The sequence below is a fragment of the Sus scrofa genome, chromosome 4, assembly GCF_000003025.6.
Source record: "Sus scrofa isolate TJ Tabasco breed Duroc chromosome 4, Sscrofa11.1, whole genome shotgun sequence".
NCBI lineage: Eukaryota > Metazoa > Chordata > Mammalia > Artiodactyla > Suidae > Sus > Sus scrofa.
The window spans coordinates 2001839-2012850 of NC_010446.5; the positions used below are offsets into that span (position 1 = coordinate 2001839).

The following is an 11012-nucleotide window of genomic DNA, read 5'->3' on the forward strand; positions in this document are numbered from 1 at the left end:
TCCCACGCTAGGGGTCAAGTTTGAGCTAGAGCTGCCAGGCGCAGCCACAGCCACAGCAACGCGGGATCCAAGCCCTTTCTGTGATTTGCACGACAGCTCGTGGCAATGCCAGATCCTTAATCTGAGGCCAGGGATTGAACTTGCATCCTCATGGATCCTAGTCGGTTTGTTTCTGCTGATGCTGAGCCACAAAGCGAACTCTTCATATAGTTCTTTTATAAGTTTTAAAGGCTTTTTAGAAAAAATTCTCATTGATGTCTTTAATCACATGGAATTCATTATATTGAATAGAGTAAGGAGGGAATCTAATTATTTTCTTTTCTGATGGGACGTCCCCACATTAAGTCACCCATCCCTTCACCGATTTCTAACACTCGCTCTGTAATGGGAATTCCACCAATCCCCATCTGTACATTAGCATGTTTCAGGGTTATTCTGCTGGCGTTTTTTTGTTGTTGTTGCTCTATGGATCCAATTGTGATATTTGTAATTCACTGTACCGGTACAGCGCACTTTTATTTATTATGTCCTCATAACACTTCTTGCCTTCTGCTATGCAAGTACCCCCTCCATAAACTTCTTTGTTCAAAATTATTCTTGGACTTTTGCTTTCTCAAATGAATTTTGGAATTGGTTTGTCAATTTTCGCTCGCAGCACCACTGGGACTTTGGGATACTGTTGGATGTATTCATTAATTTGAAGAGAATTATAATCCTTGTGATATTAAGTCTGCCCATCCATGAAAATCTCTTCACTTATTCAGATCTCGTATGTCCTTTAATAAATTTTACAATTTTGTGCTTTCTTCATAAACCTCCTTGTGCATCTTTTATTCCGTTTGTTCCGAGGTAACCTGGCTTTTGTCATTATTGTGAATGGGATTTTTTTTCGCTATCGCATGTCTCTGCTGTCCTTGGGCATGTGGGAATGCTGTGGGTTTTTAAAATGTGGTTCTATATGCAACTGCTCTGTTTTTATATGGGGATCACAGTATCCAGGATCTCTGATGATTTCCCTTCTCAGCTTTTATCAGCTGTCCATTCCTGGACGATTGTGGGAGTGGCAAGTAACCACAATTTTCGTGGCTTCCATTGTCCAGCCCGTTTTCTTTCTACAGCACAGAGTGCAGCATCCAGGGGCCCTGAAGGGCAGGACCAACTGCAGTAGGTCACGCCCTGTCCCCTGACGCGACGGACATGCTTCTCCTGTTCACCATCTCTTTCCTTAAATTTAATTTCCCATCGTTAGAGTGGCTTTCTTATAATTAGCACTCCACGCTTTGATTTTAGACTATATACTCACATTTGTATAAATTTCATTTATAGTCCAGTCTTATCCCTTGTTGCTGAGGGCCTTTGCATTTGCTAGAATTGACTGCTATCATATTGCACTTAACGTCTATCATCTTATTTTGATTTTTACTATTCTTCGTTTTTCTTTTTCATCTTTTCTGCTGTGGTTGGATTGACAACTTTCTCTCTTATGTCTCAGTCAGCTTGGCCATGACTCATTGTGTGTGGGCCATTTTAGTGATTCCTTAAAGTTATAACACAGAATTCACTTTAAAAATTCCAGAAATTATAGAGATAGAATTTTCTTCTTCCTTCTTCATATGACCAAGACCTTTTGGGCTTTAAGCAGTGAACATATCTTCTCTTTAATTATTTGGTAGGGATTTTTTTTGGGGGGGGCTCCTTTTTTTTAAAGCATAGAAAGTGGGATTTTTAAAATATAGTTATTACTGAGTTATATTTACAGACATATGTTATCAGTCAATTAACTCTTTTCGTCTCCTAAATTTTAATTCTATTCCCATGTTTTTTTTTCTCCTAGCTAAATTAAATCATTTATAAGTTCTTTCAGTTAGGCTAGGATCAGTAATCTCTCTTAATCTTTGTATATCTGAAAAAAATCTTGACTTTTGTCCTCCTTGAATGGTAGTCTGGCTGGATGTAGAATTCTAGTTTGGGCATTATTTTTCCTCGGCAATTTGAATGAATATTGTTCCTGGAATCCCTTGCGGCTGATAATAAAGCATCTTCATCTCTTCTCTCCATAGCTTTTAAGTTTTTTCTTTTGACATTTCGCCATTTCATTACAATCTGTCTTGTAGTGTGTTTGTTTGCATTCATCCTGCTTGGAGGAAATTGTGCTTCTCTTATCTGAAGACATATATTTCTCTGGTTCTAGAATATTTTTGGCTGCAATCTCCATGGATGTTTCCTCTCCAGTTCACTCTATCTCCTTCTGAAACTCACAGGAGACCGAATTGGACTTTCTCCACTCGTCGTCCCAACTTCCACCTCTTTCTTATGTTATGTGCATCCTTTTAAACTGCTGTCTTGGTTTCAAGCTTCACCGTATATTTATACCTGGCGGAGGGTATCCACTGTAATTAACATCTCACGTGATTGAAATAGGAGTAGCGTTTTTCCCACCTCGGTTCAGACGGACACACCGCATCCTGATCTTGCTCTGGGCTTTGAACCCACGGTCAGGTTCTCCCCACCGTCTTCAGCCACTGAGGTAGAGGTCCCTGGAGATCAAACCATCTTTCTCTGTCTGGCGCTCTTTGGTCCATCCCAGGTTCTGGAAGTACTGGTGGAGTAACTGTAGCAGCAGCGGGGGTGGCAGCCTGACTGCAGCGGTTCCTTGTGGCCTGGGCGGCCCCAGTGTGCTGCTGGGCCTCAGCTGACGTGTGTCTATAGGTGAGCACACGTCTGTCACCACAGAGTGCTTCGTACACAGCATCTCATCTCATTTTCACAGTGACCTACAGGCGGGCACAGCTATTTAGTCTCCTCTAAGAGTGATAAACTGACCACTGGGAGGCTGGGAGAGTGGCCAAGTTCATGCAGACAGCAGATGGCCAAGTTGGGCTTTGAAGTCACAACCTCAGACCCCAGGACGGAAGTACTTGGCCGCGATGGCCCTTAAGTGTCTCCAGAGTCAGAAAGTAAGCAAAGCAGGCATCTAGACGCATGAATATGTTAACTGGACGTCTCTTTCTCTGGAGCTGGTCGTGGATGGGAACCTGCCTTGGAGAGGTTCTCATTCCAAGCGGAAACAGATAAGGGAACATAATTGGAGCACATTGAAACAGCAGGGAGAGCTTCCTGAAGCCCGTGCTACTCGGGCTGAGTCATAGAGATGGGGGAATTACCCGACAAAGGGAGCAAGGTGTGGGTTCCAGGCAGAAGCCTCAGCATTGCGGAGGCTGACCGGGAAGCGGCATCCACTGAGGATGAGTCACTGCAGAAAGCCGACAGTGAGGGACAGCCACTGCGGACAAGGCGGGCACACTGGCAGGAAGGGCCGTTCTCGCCACATCAAGGTTTGGACCATAGGAAACGTAGGGGGAGACAAGGGAGGCTGCCCAGTGTGCAGGGAGACCCACACCCCTCGCTAACAATCAGAGGAGTCGTTTTTACAGAGGTCTGGACACTGAGCTTCCTGAAAACAAAGATTTCAGGTGAGAAAGGACCGTTCCCATTCCATGCAAACACTCAGCATGTTTGAATTTTCTCATTTCGTAACTGGTGCGTGGAAACCCCCGACCTGAAGGAAAAGGTGCCAGTTCGGGGGCACAAGCCCTGCGCTGAGCACAGGGCCTCCTGGGGACTCGGGCTGCCCTTGACATTTTTTTTTTTTCTTTTTTGGCAACATCCCGATTGACAGGGAGGGAAAACGTACGTCAGTAGCAGCAGCTCCTCCGATGTGAAGAGGCACAATATTAACAAGGGGCTTACGTCGAAGAGAGACGAGACTGTGACTTCATTTAAGCCACCGGGTAAATGCATTTCCCCCCTAATTTCAGCCTTGGGTGCACTGCGTCCACTGGCACCGACCGCATGGGTCTCAAGTCACTTTCAAGCATAAAGCTGTTTATCCTTAACTCGGCTGTGGGCTGCAGGGGGCTGGGCTGCACCCTTTGTTTGGGACGGTGGTTTCCAGCGCGGGGGCTGCATCCCACCATCAGACTGGGGGCTGCTTGGGGTGGAGACTAGACCCACCCACTCACTCCTCAGCCTTTCACAGGCCACCTGCCCTGTGCCTGCAGGGACAGGGGTGCGGATTCAGAGCTGAATCTGACACGGCCCTGCCTTTGAGCTGAGGGGCTCTATTGCGGTCACAGCCACAGGGATGAGCCTAGTGGGATGTAGCGTGGGGTCTTGAGGGCAAGGCGGGGGCTCTGAGCCAGGAAGTGGGTGCTCTATTTTCTCCCCCCCTCCTGCTGCTTGCTCATTTGCTTGTTCCTTCCTTTGTTCAAAGGAAACCCGGGGAGGGAAGCACACTGTTGGGGAATTCCATGTCCAGGGAGGATGGACACCTGGCCGGCAGAGCGGAACGAGACCTACAGGTCCTCCTCCTCCAGGAAGCCTGCCTTGACGGCTCAGCGCCAGCAGCACCCCCTTCTCAGTCTGACTACACTTCCGGGGCCCGGCCGCGCATGTTTCCCACTAAGCCCTGAGGTATCTGACGACAGAAACTGTTTTCTTCCTTTCTCGGGACTGGGCCCCAGTGGGAACTTGACCATGGCCTTCTGATTTGGGAGGCAGGTCAGGGAAGTGGTGAGACCTGCCCTGGATGCTGGGCCCCGTCAGATGAGTTGGGGAGAGGTGGCCCGAGCAGGCGAGTGACATCCAAGAGATGAGGGCTCTGTCTGTCCCCGAGGGAGGGAGTTGACGGCGGGGTGAGCAGCCTGGGAGAGACAAGACCATGTGCAGCAGGCGGCAGCTGCCGTGGGGTCTGCAGGAGGCGACCTCGCATCTCTGTGCCTTTAAATGGAACCGGAACCGCAAAACCGAGATACCCAGGGCGGGTCGCTGCAAGAGAGAAGGCGGCCACCTCACTCCCCACAGAACCATCCTCATGGCTTTACGTGCACGGCCCAGTAATGAAGAGAATCTACCAGACCCAATATAATCCGAAATTAAAGAAAAATGGAATGCATTAAAAATGCATTGCCCTGCTAATGGAAGATGTCAGCTCGACAGCCGGCACTGCACACGTCATGCCAGGATCCGGGCGAGGAAGCGCCTCCTGGCCTCCCCGCTGGCCTGACGGTTCCAAACCACAGAACAAACCCAGGGCTGGGGTGACCCACCTGAGATGACGCAGTCTACCGCCCCCTCCACCCCAGGGTCCTCCAGCTTCTCGGGAGCCGCCTCCAGGCTGTCAGGCAATCAGCTTCTCGCTCTGTCCTCAGACACCTTCTCTGTGCCCACGGCTCTTACCTGGACAGCCAGGCACCTGCTCTGTGCCCACAGGCTCTTACCTGGGTAGCCATCTCTGCTTCCCACTTCCTCACTCCTCCAGATGGCTGAGACTTATTTCTTAAAGGGCCTCTGTTGGCACCATTCAGATGTCCTGGGAGGAAAATCAGGGTTTGTAGGAGACACTTAGACCCTGGATGGACCTCTCTGGGGCCACGCTGCTGTGCAGGGCCCCCTGGGTTGTTCACTGAGGACAGAATCCCTGAGTGGCCTCTGTGGTCTCCGCTCTGGCCTTCTTCCCTGTTCTGCCCAGGTGGCCCTTCCTGACACCAGAGACGGCATGGGACTCGTGCCTCAGTGGTCGCAGGTCTGCACCTCCTGGTCACAGGGCTGGCTCCGGGGTGAGCATGTGACTTCAGCTCGTCCATCAGTGCGGGCGTCAGCACGGCAGCTGACTCTTGGAGTAGGTTGTACTCTCCTGATGCGTGTGAAGCTGCAGCCATTTTATGACCACGAGGGATCTGGAGGCATGGCCATGGATCCCGGAGGTCCTGGCTCATCTCGTGAAGCTGGGGGATGAAGCCAGTGTGGCTGGCGGCAGAGCTGAGCGTTGGGGAGAAGCTGAGCCCTCGCTTCTGTTAAGCCCAGGACTTCCTGTTATGTAGAATCTCCCTCCCTCTCGCTCTCTCTCTCACCTGCATCCATCTTTTCTTTCCTTGAGCCAGTTTGAATGATCTCTCTCCCCGACTGCGTCCCCACCTGCTGCAGAAGCGGGCTCCTCGGCTGTGACTGAGTTGGGCCAAGAGGGATGCAATTGGGCCCAGGGGACTTGCCAGCCCGACAAGGGGAGCAGAGAGGAGGGGCGGGGAGGGTTGCCCGGTGTGAGCTGTCTGGGTGCTCAGATGGAAGGGAGGGCATGGGGGATGAGGGGAAGAGGGCACAGCTGGGAGACAGAGAGAAAAGGGAGCCAGAGACAGGTGGAGAGGGGGGCAGAGACAGAGAAGGGGGAGGGAAAGACCCCTCTAACATCTTGAGCCCTCGCTTCTGCTTTATTCTGTTAGAAATTAGCGGTTAAACGCCGCCCACATTCGAGGGGAGGGGAGTTAGGGCCCACCTCCGGAGGGAGAAGCCTCCAAGAATCTGCAGACAACCCAAGCTGCCCAGGTCAGAGCCAGGGTTTGGTCTGATGCTCCCTGTAGGAGCGCTTCCTCTGGGCCGAGCCCACCCCTCGCAGTGGCTGCCCCGCCTGCTGGCCAGGTGCCTCCCCTCACTGGTGGCCCCCTCCAAGTTGTCTCTCTGTGTAGGGGGGCACCAGCTGCCACCTTGCGAGGACCCCAGGCAGCTGTGTGGAGAGACCCCTGGGGTGGGAGCCGAGGCTCCTGTCGGTGACTCACCCTGGACGAAGGTCCTCGGGCCCCGGTCCAGCCGTGGATGAGGCGGCCCTGGCCGAGGTCTTCACAGCAGCCTCACAGCGGGCCCGCAGCCAGCATCGCCCGGCTCAGCCATCTCTGAATTCCTCATCTCAGAAACAACCTGCGGTCGTGGAGCTGGGGAGACACAGGCCTTCCGCTGTCAGTAGGTCAGGCGACTTCTCCGAGGCTCCAGCTTCTGAACATGTCTGTCCAGTGTGAACAAGCCTGTGTGTAGCTTGGCTGACGAGATGGTGAAGAAAGAAACCCGCAAAGAGGGCTGAGCACAGCTCCCGGCCGCAGCGAGGGCGCGGGGAGTCGCAGGGTGGCTCTGTCATTGTGTTTGGCAGTCATGTCAGCTGGCAGGGTGACACCCAGGGCACAACAGAGCAGCCACTCTGCTGCCATGACATGTGACCTCTCAGAGAGCTGTGCTGCGCTGTGGCCAACAGCGTGGGGATAGGCTGAGCACCAGCAGTGCCAGCTCCTAGCTGCACCGGCTTGGATGGGATGCTTACCTTGCTAAGCTGGGCATCCTCAGCCTTAAAAGGGAGCCGGGGAAAGTGACCGGTGGGTTAGTGGCAGGGATTGCATGGACTTGGGTGTGCCCTCTCCATGGCATCTAGCCAGGGGCAAAGGACTGGCATCCTCGGGAGATGCTGAAGGAAGATAAGGATGCCCGGAGCAGAAGACGGGGGCTGGGCCCCCGCAGATGGAGGGCAGCAGGAGCCGTGGGGCATCCTGGGAAAATCCAGAGCTGAGCTCCCAGGAGGCTGATGGGGAGGCTGGGGGAGGGGTGTGGGAAGGAGGCTGCCCTCTGGCCCCCAGGGTGTGGCTCCGGCCTGCAGCAGCTGGACCTGTAGGGACACAGCTCAGTGGTCCCCTCCTCGGGGGGTTGGAGGGGCCAGCTCAGGTGTTGCTTTCCTTTGCAGAACTGAAACGTTCTTTTTTTCTTTTTCTCTTCTATTTTCACTCTGGCCAATTAGTGCATCTCAGGCTGGTGAAAACAAGAAGCACAGAAGAAAGCAATTGAGAGAGGGCACAGAAGCCCCGGCACTGGCTCTGGGTGAGCAGGCATTCTGCCAAGCGCGGCTCTTCCGCTCTCTTCCGCTCGGCTGTAAGGACAGTGACCACGAGCCTCCCTCCCGGCCCCGCCGCCATCCCCGTTGGCTGGGAGCAGGGCAGGCCTGCTGTCTCGCCCTGCTATTCCTTCCGACACGTCCATTCAAGGCAGGCCGCCCAGTGAGGCTGGAGGGCCTGGGGCCGGGCCAGGCGGGGCATCCAGGCGGGAACAGGAGGAACCCCAGAGAGGGGCGGATACTCGGGGCCACAGGCTGGGAAAGGCAGGAATCCTCTGGAGCCCACCCTCCAGCCTCGGCTGCAGTGACTGCATTTAAGGGCATCTCAGGGGCCGGGACAGGAGGACGTGCAGACAGAGGCTACACTGGGCAGCAAAGCCCTCCCCGCGGGCAGAGGCTGGCGGCCAGCGGCTGGCAAGCCGCTCTGCTCCCCGGACCTCAGGTGCCGTAGTTCTTAAATGTGGACAATCAAAAAGTTGGAGAAATGACACGTTATGGCATCTAGGAAGTGCCCTGTTTGCAGGAAGCTTTTGGTGCTCGTCCCCTACCTGCCCCCTTCCCTCCCCAGCTCCTGGCCTAGTGCCCGTGCCCGTGGTGCTGAGAGAAGGGATGGAGACGCAGCTCCGCCCGGGAGGACAGGAGCCAGGGCAGAGGAGGCGGGTGAGCCAAGGCAGGGTTATGTGGGGGGTGGGGGTGGGGGGGACGCGGGTTCCCCCCATGAGTTTCTGCGGGATGCTGACCCACCCAGCCCAGCCCTCGGCCTCCAGCACCCCCTCCTGTGGGCAGGGCTTCCTCTGCCCACACCTCCTCCACTCCCTCTCGTCTCCCCTGCGGCTCCTGCTGCAGCCCCTCGGCCTGCCCTGATGGACAACCAGCCGGCACGGGTGAGGCCGCCCTCCTTGCTGGCGCTGTGACAGTGGGTGTGTAAGTACCCTCCCCAGGGACACTCTGCTCACGTACGTATGTGACAGCCACTACCCCACCGTGGGCTGTGCACCCCGGGCCACCTCCCATGCTGCATAGTGAGGCTGTCTCGTAACGCGGCCCCTGCTGGCAGGGTCTAGACAGGCTGCCCTACTCAGCCCTGCAAACCCTGGCCTAGCTGTGGGCTGACCAGGCCTTGTCACCCCCTACCCCCATCTGCCTGGCCACAGCTTGCTCTGCTGGCCCTGCAACCGTGCTTGTTCCCCAGGCCTGGCTTGCAGGCCGCTGTGAACACCAACAGGAGACTTCAGACACCTGCTTAATCGCAGCTGTGAGCGGCTCCTTCCCAGGCACGGGCTCCAAGCCCAGGCCTTTCTTCTCCAGGCCTGAGGCCCTTGTGTGATGCCTTTGAAGACCGGGCTTTGTCTGGAAGGAGGCACGACCCCTGCCCCAGCCCTGGATGCAGGAACCGCCCAGGCCTCCGGGTTTCTCTTCCTGGAACCCTCCACGGCTCCCTCGTGCTGCTGAGTGGGGATGAGATGGGGCCTTAGGGGGACCTGACCCTGCTCAGCCCTGCCTGTTAAGGGGGACAGCTGCCTCCACCACCGAGAAGGCCGAGGAAGCGCCTCCAGCTCCCACGAGGAGTGGGACCTCGGGGACATGTGCTCCAGCCTCCGCGCGTCAGCCAGACGCATGCTCCCAGGCTCCGTGGGCAGGACCGGGCAGGGCGAGGGAGGAGGACGGAGGAGGGACCCACTGGACCCAGTGGCTCTCATCTTCTTCTCGTATCAGGCCTCCTGGGGGGCCTCCGGTCTTTGTGAAGTCCGCATCTTGATGCTTCAATCCAGAGTCTGAAAGAGGAGCGCTGGGGGGAGAAGATGCTGGGTTACCCCGTCAGTGTGCGCCGACTGGGCGCAAGAGGCCCCCGCACGCCAGCTCCGTGCCCGCCGAGACGCGAACAGAAGGATGGGTGGCTCGTGCTCCCGGCCGTCAGACCCTGAAGCTTGGAAGCAAGAGACTCTGGCACGTCCCCCTCTGCCCAGTGCTGCCACGGCGAGGGGATCCCTGGATGCCAGAGGCTGGAAGCTTCTCCCCCGAACGTCCAGAGGGCCTGTGGGCTGCGGGCACCGTGACCTTGGGCGTCTCAGCTGTGGGAGAACACACTCCTGCCTGGTTGATCTTTTGAGCCGTGGGGTTTGTGGAGTTGTTACGGCGGCGCTAGGAAACGAACCAAACAGCAAAAACCAAGCGTCTTAGAAAACGCCACTGGTCTGAACTTGGACCCCGCAGGGAGGCTGCTGGGCCTGGGGCCGCATCCTCAGTCTGTGACCAGCAACGGGCTCGGGTCCTGGTGCAGGTACGTCAGACGAGGGCTGGAGCCCCAGTCCCACCAGGAGACCAGGCCTGGGAGGGGCCGAGGCCCTGCCCAGGCATGTGCCTGGCCCACTCTGGGCACGCTCGCCCAGCGTCTCACAGCAAAATATTTAGATCAGACGGGGGGAAAGAGAGCAAAGCAGAAAGGACCCTCTTGCACGCCCCCTCCCGCCTCCAACCACCTTCCGTGCTGGCCGCTCCCTGCTGCCCGTGCTGAGCTGGCCCAGACACGCAAATCCACGTGGATCCTTTCTCAGAGCGTTGAAATGTTTGGATGCGGTGCACAGAGCAGACAGGAGCTGCCTCCTCTTTTTCCTGGTTACTTCCGACTATTCCGGACACGGGGAGGGGTCACCTCCCGTTCCTGATGAGCATTTGGACGGGCTGTGGTTTTCACGAGAGATGCTTCACATGTTTCTTCGTGACAGGTGACTAGACCTGGGCTGGCTGGCCGGTCGCGGTTTGATAGCACCTGTCCATTGTCTTAATTTACGTTCTCACGGTGGTGGCCTCCTGTGCCCTCACTCTCTGGAACCTGGTAGTATCAGTCTTTCATGTTTCCCATGCTCGTGGGGAAAAAAATGTCTCATCATGGCTTTAATTCATATTTCCCTGAGTTCTGGTGAAGCTGAGTGTGTCTAATTTCACATGGAGAGTCTGGGCTCTTCTGCCCTGAACCGCCCACATCCTGGGTCATTTACCTCTTATTGTTGCTGGGTGGGTGCTCTTTATATATTACGGGTTTTATCATTTCTATTTAAAGACCCAGAAATATTTTTTTCCATGTTGTTACTGTCTTTTTAACCTTGTTTATGGTGACTTTTTAAAAAAGCTTACACACAAAGATTTTTTTAATGGCCTCAAATATTTCAATATTTTCTTTGATAAGTTCATGTTTTCCCTAGAGGTTTTCTCTGAGTTTTCCTGTATTTGGAGACCTTTATGCTTTTCTCAAAAGCCATAGTTTTAAAAACTGTCTGGAATTTATTTTTAAACATAACCCAAAGTA

At 54.7% G+C, this 11012-nt stretch overlaps 1 long non-coding RNA gene across 1 annotated transcript; it reads left to right on the plus strand.

Annotated features, from left to right (window-relative positions):
- Positions 6695–10783, plus strand: LOC106507409. The gene is made up of 3 exons (XR_001303358.2): positions 6695–7692; positions 8274–8365; positions 8898–10783. It is a non-coding gene; the product is annotated as an uncharacterized LOC106507409 (long non-coding RNA).